Source organism: Pteropus medius, unplaced genomic scaffold (assembly GCF_902729225.1).
Source record: "Pteropus medius unplaced genomic scaffold, Ma_sr-lr_union100, whole genome shotgun sequence".
NCBI classification, from domain to species: domain Eukaryota; kingdom Metazoa; phylum Chordata; class Mammalia; order Chiroptera; family Pteropodidae; genus Pteropus; species Pteropus medius.
In genome coordinates this window covers 2423136-2435767 of record NW_024355327.1, presented here as the reverse complement: position 1 = coordinate 2435767, position 12632 = coordinate 2423136, and the positions used below count along the sequence as shown (strand labels likewise).

General features: G+C 35.9%; 1 protein-coding gene across 6 annotated transcripts in view; it reads right to left on the bottom strand.

Annotated features, from left to right (window-relative positions):
• Positions 1–12632, bottom strand: part of CFAP20DC (CFAP20 domain containing) — a 209287-nt gene that overhangs the window by 140900 nt on the left and 55755 nt on the right. Inside the window, exon 1 of one of the 6 annotated variants that reach the window (XM_039858616.1) lies at positions 11645–11663. The exons of the other annotated variants lie outside the window; for them this stretch is intronic. The gene's annotated coding sequence lies outside the window, so the exon portion shown is untranslated. Of the gene's footprint in view, positions 1–11644; positions 11664–12632 lie in introns of those variants that run through there. 6 annotated transcript variants of the gene reach the window in all.

Genomic DNA, 12632 nt, shown 5'->3' with positions numbered 1-12632 from the left:
CGTGACTCAGGTGACCAGGGAGACTGCACTACTGGGCCTCAAAGGACACTTACTACATAAGTTCACTCTACCAAGACTGGGAGACATAGTGGCTCTACCTAATACATACAAACAACTACAGGGAGGCAGCCAAAATGAGGAGACAAAGAAACATGCCCCAAACTAAAGAAGAGAACAAAGCTCCAGAAAAAAAAAAAAAAACTAAACAAAATGGAAACAAGCAACCTATCAGATGCATGGTTAAAAAAACGTGTTATAAGGATGCTCAATGATCTCAGTGAGAACTTTACCAAAGAGATAAGAAATATAAAAATGGAGGTAGAAAACATAAAACAAAAAGAACCAGTCAGAAATGAAAAATACAATAACTGAAATGAGGAATACATTAGAGGGAATAATCAACAGTAGATTATATGATACAGAGAATTCAATCAGCAATTTGGAAGATAAGGTAGCAGAAAATACCCAATCAAAACAGCAAAAAAGAATTTAAAAAAACTAAGATAGCTTAAGGGGCCTCTGGGATAACATCAAGCATAACATTAGCATCATAGGCGTACCAGAAGGAGAAGAGAAAGAACAAAGAGATGAAAACCTATTTCAAGAAATAATGACAAAAAACTTCCCTAATGTGACAAAAGTAATAGATGTACAAGGCCAGGAAGCGCAGAGTCCCAAATAAGATAAACTCAAGGTCCACATCAAGAGACATCATAATTAAAATACCAAAGATTAAAGACAAAGAGAGAATCTTAAAAGCAGCAAGAGAAAAGCAGTTAGTTACCTATGAGGGAGCTCCTATAAGACTGTCAGCTGATTTCTCAACAGAAACTTTGCAGGTCAGAATGGATTGGCAAGAAATATTCAGTGATGAAAAGCAAGGAGCTACAATTAAGATTGCTCTATCCAGCAAAATTATCATTTAGAATTGAAAGACAAGTAAAGAGCCTCCCAGACAAGGGAAGAAAGATAATCTAAAGAGAAAATCTAAAGAGTGCATGTTGAAGGTGCTCAAGGACATTTCACAGATGTACCCCATTGGATATTGTCAAATTTTCTTTCTTTCCAGACAAGAAAAAGCTAAAGGAGTTCATCACCACCAAACCAGCATTACAAGAAATGTTAAAGAGACTTCTTTAAGAAGAAGGTGGGAAATTCAAAAACATGAATAATAAAATGGCAATAACTATGTACCTATCAATAATCACTTTAAATGTAAATGGATTAAATGCTCTAATTAAAAGACATAAGGTGGCTGAATGGATAAGAAAATAAACCCTGTATGTATGCTGCCTACAAGACACTTGCTTCAGATTGAAAGACACACACAGACTGAAAGTAAAGGGATGGAAAAAGTTATTTCATGAAAAGGGAAATGAAAAAAAAAGCAGGGGTAGCAATATTTATACTAGACAAAACAGACTTTAAAACAAAGGCTATGACAAAAGACAAAGAAGGATCCAGTAATCCCACTTCTTGGTATTTATCCGAAGAAATCGGAAATACTACTTTGAAAGGACATGTGCATCCATGTGTTCATTGCAGCATTATTTACAATAACCAAAATTAAAGGCAACCTGGGTATCCATCAGTGGATAAATCGATAAAGAAGAGGTGGTATGTTTATACAATGGAATATTACTCAGCAATTAAAAAAGAATGAAATCTTGCCACCTGCAACAACATAGGTAAACCTAGAGGATATCACGCTGAGTGGAGTAAGTCAGACAGGGAAAGAAAAATGTCATATAATTTCACTTATATGTGAGATCCAGAGAGTAGGAGAAATGAACAAACAAAACAAAAACAAGCTCATAGATGCAGAGAGCATTTCGATGGTTGCTGGATTTGGGGGCAGGGAAGGGGATTGGTGAAGGGGAGAGGGGATTAAGAGACATAGATTGGTAGTTACAAATAGTCATGGGAATGTCAAGTATAGCATGGGGAATATAGTCAGTAGTATTGTAATAATTATGTATGGTGTCAGATGGATACCGGCTTTATCGAGGTGATCACTTTGTAAATTATGTAAATGTCTAATTGCTGTGTAGTACAACTGAAACTAATATAATATTGTATGTCAACTATAATTGTAAAAAATTAAAATATAAAAAAAAAAGCCATTTCTAACAAAACTGAGAATTCAAATTATGGAACTCTCACACCACCCACTTTCCTATTTCTACCCAAAATATACTTTGCCATAAGTTGCCAATAAACTCACCTGCATTTTAGGAAATACAACACTAAGCATTGTAAACTTTTGTTTATATATAGGGATAGAGCATTGCTTGTTGCAGTTAATTGACTATTATCTTCAACTAAATAGTATCATAATAAGTGATCACTTTCTGAAGACCACAATAAAGATATTTGCCATTAACAATATATTTTTCATAAATCACAAATCAGAATGTTCAATTATCAATATAAAATACTACACAAACTCTGATTATTGGAGAGTTCTAATTATTTAATTTTGAAAACTTTTTAAAAATTTTGCTGTCAGTTGCCCATCAATAAAAACTTGACAATATCCAATGGGGCAAATCCGTGAAATGTCCTCGAGCACCTCCAACATGCACTCTTTAGATTTTCTCTCCCTCTTCACTTCTGTTCTCCTGAATGTATCACTATAGCTTACAAGATTTTGACACTTTAGGTATTATATATGTTCTCTTATTCTAATTTATACATGAAAATCTCATATATCTTTAAATGCAGGAGATTTCATAAATACATAAAGATATACTTACAAGAATGTTCATCATAACATTAATAAAAAACCAAGAAACAAAAAGAGTGATAATTTAGAGGTCTGTCATAAAAGTCTATCTAGAGGTAAATATATGCTATATGTATGCAATGATACATATAGCAGCTATTAAAAGGATAAGACAGATTAATATGTATGGAAAGATTCCCCAGATAAAGTAGAAAGCCTCACTGTCACCACGCCAAAGAAATGTCCAGAGTGTGAATGGTATGACCCTATTTGTAAAAAAAAAAGGACTGTTATATCACACACACACACACACACACACACATGAGTGTGCACATACACACAATTCATAAAACTATTAAAAGCAGGTACCTTTGGAGAATTATTAAAATTTTCTTTTTATGAGCATGGATTACTTTTATTATGTAATATAATTTATAAATGGAAGCTTTTTAGTCCATAAGTATAAAGCAATGATTAGTGGTTAGCTCTTTGAAATAAAATATCCTATACAAATAATAATACACACAAAAAAATGTTTAAAAAATTATTTACTTCTGGGGACCTCAAAAAAGACATTATGCCACATTTTACAGGTAGAACAAGAGAACTGTTGCTAGGGTCATTCTGCTATGGAGAATCGACAGACTATCCTTTGAGGTAAGAGCACAACAATTTACTTATAGTGGTTTATCGAGTACTTAGTTCAATATTAGTGGACAGTTTATCAATAACATTCTAATGGACGCTATAGATGACAGTCCAATGTTATAACATATAAGCTGGAAGGCCATATGATAAAATCTATAAGTCCCTGGAGTCAGAGGATGATAATTTGTAGAGGGTCTAAAGAAAAACACCAATAAATGTCTTGTAGTCTTGATGACTGTTTTGAAGTAAAAAGCAAACAGATTTGGTTATTATGAATTGCACTACTGGTAACACATTGGTGCCATTTTTATTCACTCTTTTATCTTTTTAATTTTAGTAAATGAAAGGTGAAATTAGAAAGCTTTCCTTCAATTGAATTAGGCTGGAAGCTTATCAATATAAACACATTTCCCAATTAAGGCAGACAATATGCAAAATTCACCACCTGAGCACAATCCTGTTGGTTAGAAATATGAGCTTGAGAGGAGGCGAATTAACTCACTCAGTTCTACAGTCAATTTGCAAATTTTCAGCACAAGGCTAAAGTGGTCTTGGGAGCTATATATTTGTGCCAATGGTCAAAACAGAAGGCAGTGTTCCTACATGGCACAGATTATTCTTTTTTAAAAATATGTCCAATTAAATATCAATTTTATTTTATGAAGACAAGACACCTACCATTTTCACATTTGATTTCTTAAGCATCATTATTTTTATTTTTCTTTTATCTAAAGCTGGATTTATATATTAGTAAAGTGATATTTTTGGAACTAAAATGTATATTCAAATAGCTCCTAAAGACTTTTAAATCTGAAAGTTCCTGGGTTCTCTTTTCTATTTTGGTTTAAATATTCTTTTCCTTGGAGACTATTTGCACTCCTACCTCTGATTATAAATGTTACCTCCATGTTGATAATTCAGTCCACATCTCTAGCTCTGCTGGTATATTCCCTAGTTCCTTGAACTCCAAATTGCTAACTTGAAGTTTTTCCTAGATATATCACTGACATTTTGAATGAAACCCATCAAGAAAAGAGCCCTAGTTCCCCATTCTCATCATTCTCCAGTGGCTCAAATCAGATATGAGTCACTCTTGATTCATATGTTCTCTCTGCAGTTCTATGTTGAATCCACTAATTTCTCCATCTCCTCTATTATCATTCAGGCCCAAGTACCACCTTTCTTTGCCCTGCACAGGCTTCCAGCTGGTCTCATTGCTTCCATTCTTTACTCCTCTTTCCCCCAGTCAATACCCTCAACAGAAGCCAGAGTGACCATTTTAAATGGGGATCATATTTCAGTAGTTTCATGCTACTTCGAGAATCTAAATTCCTAGCTTATAAGGTCTATAAATTACCCTGCCTCACTCATCAGGCCTCATTCTCTATAGTCAGGAACTCGAAGGAAACAGAATTCACTCCACATGATTCAAATGGGAAGGCTGTCATGAAGTAACACCTTATGGAGGTATGGGGGTTGAGGAAAGAAGGGATGGTTAGACACCAAAAAATTAACAGTGCGCAGTTATTACCATTCCTAGGTCTATAGGGGCAAGGAGAAGACTGGAGCCAAGCAAGTGGATCTTCATAGGAGGGGATATCAGCATGAAGAAAGGGAAGAAATATGCTGACTTCTCTCTTCCTGTCCTATGATCTCCTGCTGGTATTTCCCTTTGGCTTGGAAGCCTTTAAGTCAAAGAAGCCTGTGTGATTAATACAATGTGAGAGAACGGGGGAACCTGACTTCCAGAAAAGGCAGTACATAGATTGGGAGCAGTTGAAGAGAGGTAATTCAGCAGACATGCCAATCTCATTCATGTCACTGACCTCTTCCCTACTATTCTTTCCAGTTTCACACTTGGTGTGTTCTTGTAATAGGAATTTGCACAGGCTTTTTCTTTCTGTGGGTACCCTCTTCATTTCACTCTTCACATAGCTAGTTATTCATCCTCCTTCAAATCTTATTTAAATATCCTTATCACTCTATCTAGGAGCAGGCACCTCCTGGTTAATTCTTTGCCTGTTTCCTTCAGGATGCTTACCATTTTTTAAAGTATTTTTATTTACTTGCTTTTTTTCTGTCTTCTTCTCCAGAACGTGAGGGCAGTGGTGATGTGTTTAGCAGATGCCTGACACATAGTAGGTGCTCAGTAAATATTAACTGAATGAATATTGGCCAAATTATATAGCAAAATGATCAGACTGTGTCCACACACAATGTGCTTACAGAAATATCTGCATGAATTATAAACTGAAGTAACATTTAAGAAAATCCACTTAATCTTTATTTTTCTATATGGTATAGTTTTAGTCAAAAAAAAAAAGTTTATGTATAGTAAAAATCTACATTGGTAGATGCTCCATTCCTTGTTTACTTAAAAGGAGAATGTCTATTACTGCACCAATGGTCTAAAAGGGAATAACTGAATCATTTAAAAGCAAGGTTAATGCTCATTTCTCTTACTGCTGTTTCTATAGCAATAACATAAAATCACCCGTTTTGGTCTGTGATGCTCTTGGTACTAGAATATTAGTCATTTCAATATCTTTCTTTCTTTATCCTTTTAATTGAAGAAAGGTAACAAAGGAACAGGGAGTAGCTTTAAATGTAGAGACATTTGACTATATATATTTTTGTATGTGGTGAAATGGCAATTATCAAAAAACACAATCTATAGGAGTGACAATACTTCCACATGATTGTATATTTGAAAATCCAAGTGTTTCTCTTACCTACGCTAAAAGAGAAGCATCAGCTGATTCTAGATTTCAGAATATGACAAGAGCCTACTTGCTTTCACAAAAACAGTCTCTATAAAGCAACCTTTGGCTTCACTTATATGCCTTATTATTTTTAGAGGAATTGAATTTATAATGGGCAATCTCCACTTAAGATTTATTTAAACTTCTAAGCATTAACAGAAATTAAAAGTAATTTTGAGTGTTGGCAGGAGAGAGAAAGCCAGGCAATACCCTAATACCGGAAGGAGGTAGAAGTGGAAGTAGAAGTGGGCAAAGAAAGAGAGTTGAACCAAAGAAAGATGATGGGCTAAAAAAGTGGATGAGTGAAAATCTTGCCAAGACATTGGGTTGCTGCTAGCAGGCCTGATGACATCATCAGCTTTGCTGAAGGAGCAAGAGCAGCAGCACCAGCTGCTGTCCATGTTATTAGAACCATTATTGTTATCATAAGGCATCCCAAAAAACCAACTGGAGTGAATACTGGCCACAAATGTAGGCCAACGTGGCTTTAAATCTTGGTGCTACCACTTACTGTCTATGAAACTTGAGGAAGTAGGTGTCAGAACATTAGTTTCTTCATCTACAAAATGGAGCTAATACCTAACTTGCAGGGTTCATATAAAAACAGGAGGCTAGCTTCTTTAACATCATTTGTTCCTGTGCCCAACCAAATCCTTGCTGCCTTTTGTTTGATACTTAAATTGGACCAAAACACTTAAACAATTAGTCATTCTCAGTTAGAAACTCTCATGTGGATGTATGAAGGCTGACAAATAGAATTAAAGGAGGTAAAACAGTTGAAGCAAATGTTTTTTCATAAGCAACGGCAATCATTAAATACACAATCATTTCTAAAAGAAGATACCAACCATCCTGGCAATCACTGGAGGAAGCCCTGACTGCAGCCAGGAAACTATATTATGCTTGTAGCTGGCATATTGGCCTTGTGGGTATCCTGTGTGTCACAAACAGTGGTTTCTGAAAACACTTATCGAAGGCTTACTTTGAGGATATAAAAATTCTGGACACAGTTTAGCCCTTGGTAAAAGTTTTATAGCTTATTGTCCGATATTTGGGGTGGTAAAGACAAAAAAGAAAAGTAGGATGAAAGGTGGCAGCAGATCTGAAAACCAGTAGACAATATGAAACTAGTTCCACGTGGCAAGGAGCTGCCTCATGCTTCCTCTTTATGTCTCTCCCTACTACACCAGGTGCCAATGCCATTTAGAAATCTTCATAAGAACCTGAAAGGCATTTGAGAAAGTGGATGCAAGGAGAAGAAAGTGACCTGTCATCAAAAGCAATTTTTCTAGCCCCCTCCTCTGAGGAAATGAGTGGGGAAAGACATGGATGGTCCCTTCCTAGAATTAGTGGAGCCCAGGAGGAAAGGGTCTGCAGGTGCCTGCACAGCCCTTTGTTCTGGGGTGGAGTAGAGAGAGACCAAAATACCCACCACCACCAAACCACAAGGCAGCTTCATCAGCACCCTTATACTCCTTATACTCGCATTATAATATCCTCCTGTCCCTGAACTTCATAGTTCCCATCTTCCTTCTAAGCTTCAGAAGCCAAAGAAAGGCTTTTTTCTCTGCTCCTATTTTCTCAGGCTGCAAACCTCAACCCAAAACAATCTAATTGTCTCATAATAGCTCCCCAAATGCATAAATGTTAAGAAAAGTCTTATTTTGTTAATTAAAACAAAGCAATATGGGGGAGATATTTATGGACTTGGGACTTCTTAGCGCTGCTAATGCAGGTGGTCCAAAAGACCACATTTCGAGAAACACTTTGATGGAAAAACACTCTTCTGGCTTTTAGTATTCATCAGTCTCTGCCTCATGCTACTCCCAGGTTTTGGAGTATTCATGGTGTATTCTTCAAGCCTGACCTTAACCAGGCTTTTTTTTTTCAAATCTTGGTGATGATGGTGAGGCTGATTCACCAGAAACCTTAACCTTAATCTCAGGGCTAACACTCTAGAAGTTACTACCCAAGAAGGTCCCACATGACCAAAGAACTTGCTTTTTTGGAGCCAGAAGCAGGACTGGATGATATGATCTGTTAAACAAGGAAAATTACAAAACCTGCAATTCAATTGATGAAGGAGCATTGTGGAGGAACAGGCATTGCAGTCAGACTGCCTGAACAAAGATCATGGTTCTCCCACTTACTAGTTATAGTGCTCTGGGCAACTTAGGGCTCTCTCTTCTCAACCTAGGCATAAAAGTAGGCTCTACCTTGTAGAATTGCTACAAGGATTGAAGGTGATAATGTATATAAAGTGTTTAGCATAGTCTAAATAAGGTACATATGTGCTTTATGTGTTAGCTGCTATTATTAACTAAAGTTTGTTCATATTCTAGGACGTTGAGGTTATAACAAAGTATTTATCTAAGTGCCTGAGCATAATCAAAACTCTTAGGAAATGAGCCACCCCTGTTAATTCACATTTGCACAAAAAGATAGTTCTTAAGTAGACAAGAATGAAACTCCAGGTTCTGAACTTATATAACAGAATGTCAACTCTGTTTCCAGTCTAGAACCTAAAGTATATTGATCCCACCTTAAGAAACAGCACCAAATTTCAGCACTTCAGGCACTTGTTAAAAAATTCAACTGTGAACTGATAGAATCTAGCACTTGCCAAAGTCTTGCTTGAGATATCCAATATTCCAAACCATATTATATTTCCTCTCTAAAGAAATGCATTCGCAAAGTTGAGATTTAATGTTCTGTCCTGTTTTTTTCCTTTTTCCTTTTTTTTTTTTTAAATAGAGTCAATATAAGAAAAATCCATTTGAAAAAAATATCTTTTGCAAAAATCACCTCCTGGATGGCATATAGGTTTCATCTTAAGTTCCAACATCAAGTGAATGGTAGTGACTGTCTGGAGTACTCTGTTAAGGAAGACAGCAAGATTGCCATGCTTGATTAACATTGTCGCCCTTGAACATCAATGAGGAAGTGTGGAACCTTTGTGATATATTGACCCATGCTACCATTACCATAGCTGAAAGCATGGTACATGGTACAACATGCTGTGCCTTATCCCAGGACGTGCTAAATGGATACATCCCTTCCTAAATTCAATGTGATAGGTCTCTCACCATTGAGCCCTTGTAAGTACACGTTAATCCCTCTGTCAAATTACCCTCCTTCCATAATCAAGTAACTCCCTAAAAGTTACTAAAATCAGCTCACAAAGGGTGAGATTAGAAGACAGGATGGTTCTCAAAGCAAGGCAATCTAGTAGAAGCTAGATAATGTGATTAGTGGTAATAAGAATATGTAGATGAAAGAACTTTCAAACAATAAAAGGAGAGCCAGAGGGAGGAAAAAAAAAAACAGAAGAAAACTGTTCTGACCATGGGCCATTAGGATAATGATGGTATTACAGACAGCTCAAAATGATAAATCACTGCAGTTTGTTTTAAAGAATTCTTTAGTAGAATCATTTTAGTGACATTAAATTATTTAAGTGGCCATCTGTGGAATGGTACAGCAACTGTGTGGGTTTATGGACCAGTCTGGTACTTTCATTAAAATAGCTACACCTGCTACATTGAAGCTGTTTGTAATTTGCCTTTGCCAGTCATAAATCTGGTTAATCCCACCTTTCTTGTCATTTTAATTTTCCATAGATTACTTAAACCAGAAGGAATGTGGGTGCATTAAATTGTTTCCAATTTAACAAAGAAAATACACCTTTATTTAAAGCAAAAAAGACATTCAATTTAGCAGTTTTAGAACTTATGGTTCAGTTTAAACCTTTTCTATTTGAAAAATTTACACAACAAAATCAGAGCAAAACACCATAATACAAGAGACTGTCTATTCTTATTCTACTCAAAAATTTGCTTACTGGAAATAAGATATAAAATATTTTATTATCTAAATTTAATAACAATCACCATAACACATTGAAATAGAAGTTATTGCTTATAAATATCAAGAATGATAGTAACAACAATAAACATTTATATAGAGCTTACTCTGTGCCAGGCACTATAAGTTCTTTACATATACTGTTTAATCTTCAAACATTCCCCTGAGATGTGTCTTTTTATTATCCCCACTGAGGAATAGGGGCATTAAGTAACTTGTCTTGGATTACATGGCTGGTGTGTGTCAGAACCAGGATTCAGATCAAGGAAGTGTGACTCTAGCATCTGTCTTCTAAACCACTATGATATATACTCTCTTTACCTTTGACCCAGAAATTCTAATTTAGCCAATGAGTAAGGCATGATTTCAGGGGTGGGCTTAGGCTATTTCTGAACCTCACAATGGCCTATCAGTGTTCCCTTAGTTCCCATCACTGGTATTTAGGGGAAAAAGCGAAACAGTGCTTGCAACCTTGGTTGGGAGGAAAAGAAGACTCTAGTTGGGGGTCATATTCCAGCCTGCTTATTATAATTAGATATTTTCTACTTACTTATATAAAACCTTTCTTTTGGAAAGCCCCAAAGAACTTCTCCTGCAATAAACCAGCAAAAATTGTATTGGCTTCCTATTTCTTCGACTTAAGATGACACTGTACTTGTCAGACATCCCTAAGTGATCACTGTTTTTTGAACTGTGCACTGGCTTAGTGATGACAGTGCAGCTTCTGAATTAGTTTCTGATACATTTTGCCAGAAGGCATGGGAATAATTATTACCCTTTGCCACATGTTGACCAACAGAAAAACGTAGGGTACAGAACAGTCACACTGCAAAGGTTGATGTAGCTTAATGACAGAGAAAGAGATAACAAATTGTTTTCAACTTTAAAAGAGCTGGCCTTGAAAGATTTAAACAGCTTACAGTTGAGAAGTAATATGAAGCTTCAAGTTAGTTATTTAGAGACTCTTAAATTGTTCATCGTTTCACTTTATAAAATTATGAGGCAAACTCCATGTAAAAAAAATAATTAGAAATTAAAAGAAAAATCCCTACAGAGAGGAAACAAAAGAAATGTAGAAAGCCTTGGGAGCCAGACAGCCTTGGGTTACCACTGCACAAATGTGATGCCAGGCTATTCGTGAACTTCTTTGAGCCTGTTTTCTCATTTATAAATTACCACTTCTCTTATGGAGTTGTGAGAGCTAAGAGAATTTGGTAAAAGCCTGGCATAATGTTATTGTTCAATAAATTTTGATTTCTTTATCACCCTTCCTGTTCTCTGTTTATACTAACTGAAATTTTCTCTTAGAGTCCCATTCTGAAATCGACATCTCGTTCCTTTTCACCTCTATTCTTGCTTTTCAAAATCCATCATTGGCCTGACCACAACAACCTTCTAAGTTTACTCATTATTTCTGATTTTTCTCTCAGCAACTTCCTTAGAAAGATAACACCAATGAAACTTCCTAATTTACAAAAATGATGAATCCTTTGCCTACAGAATACAGTCCAAAAATCTGTGCCTATTTCTCCAGATTAATCTGCCATCACGTCACTCATCCCTGATTCTCTAGCAAACCAATATACCACACTAATATTATGGTCTTTACAAGTGTTTTGTTCTTGTCCTAAAATATCTTCCTTACCTTTTGTGAGTTTTTACTTGTTCTGTAAGACCTTTTAGAAACATCACCTACTTGATCAACACATCTCTAAAAGGCAAAAATAAGAACTGTATTTTACTTAAAGGCTCCATAGCAATTGCAAATATTCCAATTAGCATTTCTCACATTACATTCTATTTGTTCTATATCATTCTCTTCAATAGACTATAACTCCTTAAGAAAAGAAATTATATCTTATTTATCTTTGTATCTCCAGGGTCTAGAACAGTTTCTAGAATCTTATATAGTACATAATGAATAGATTTTTAAGTGAGAGAATGTCCCGGCAGCTTTCCCCAATTAGTTCACTCTCATCCCTGATTTGGCTTATCAGCTATAAGTCCTTATTACATTTCTATATTTTAGTTAACCATTATTTTCCTTTATTAGAAAGGGTGGATTTGAGCTAATGAGTATTCTCTGCTTGCTACAAACACATAGACAGTCTGAAAAAAATATAAGAAAAATAAAGTTTAAATGATAAAAGAGTATGTTGACTAGGTGTCAGAATAAAGAAATAAAAGCTAGGGCTGATGAGCTATGACTTGATGCCAAAGCGTGTGTTGGTGGGGAGAAGGAGGGTGGGACATAATCTGGCCTAAATATACAGAAGGATCAGATCCTAATATGTGTTTGTGTAAAATTATGAGCAGGGGCCCAAGGATTGTAATATCTATGTGGGAACAGTAGATGTTGCCTTGGGTTTATATAAGGTGAGGAACTGGAACTGAGACTCCTGCGTAAAGCCAGACCCTGAAATGACTGCCCACCTCTGTGAGATAAGTTCTAGAAACCTCTGCTCACTGATTCAGGCAGCAAAAAAGCTTGTTTCTGGCCAGGCTCTAGGTTGAGGAAAAGTCTACGGTGAGAAATCAAAACTCCACATATGTGAATTTAGTCTGCCTTTAAACTATCCTTATGATGAGGAAATCCGAAGCTAAGAAATACATTTAAAAAGTGGTTCTCTATC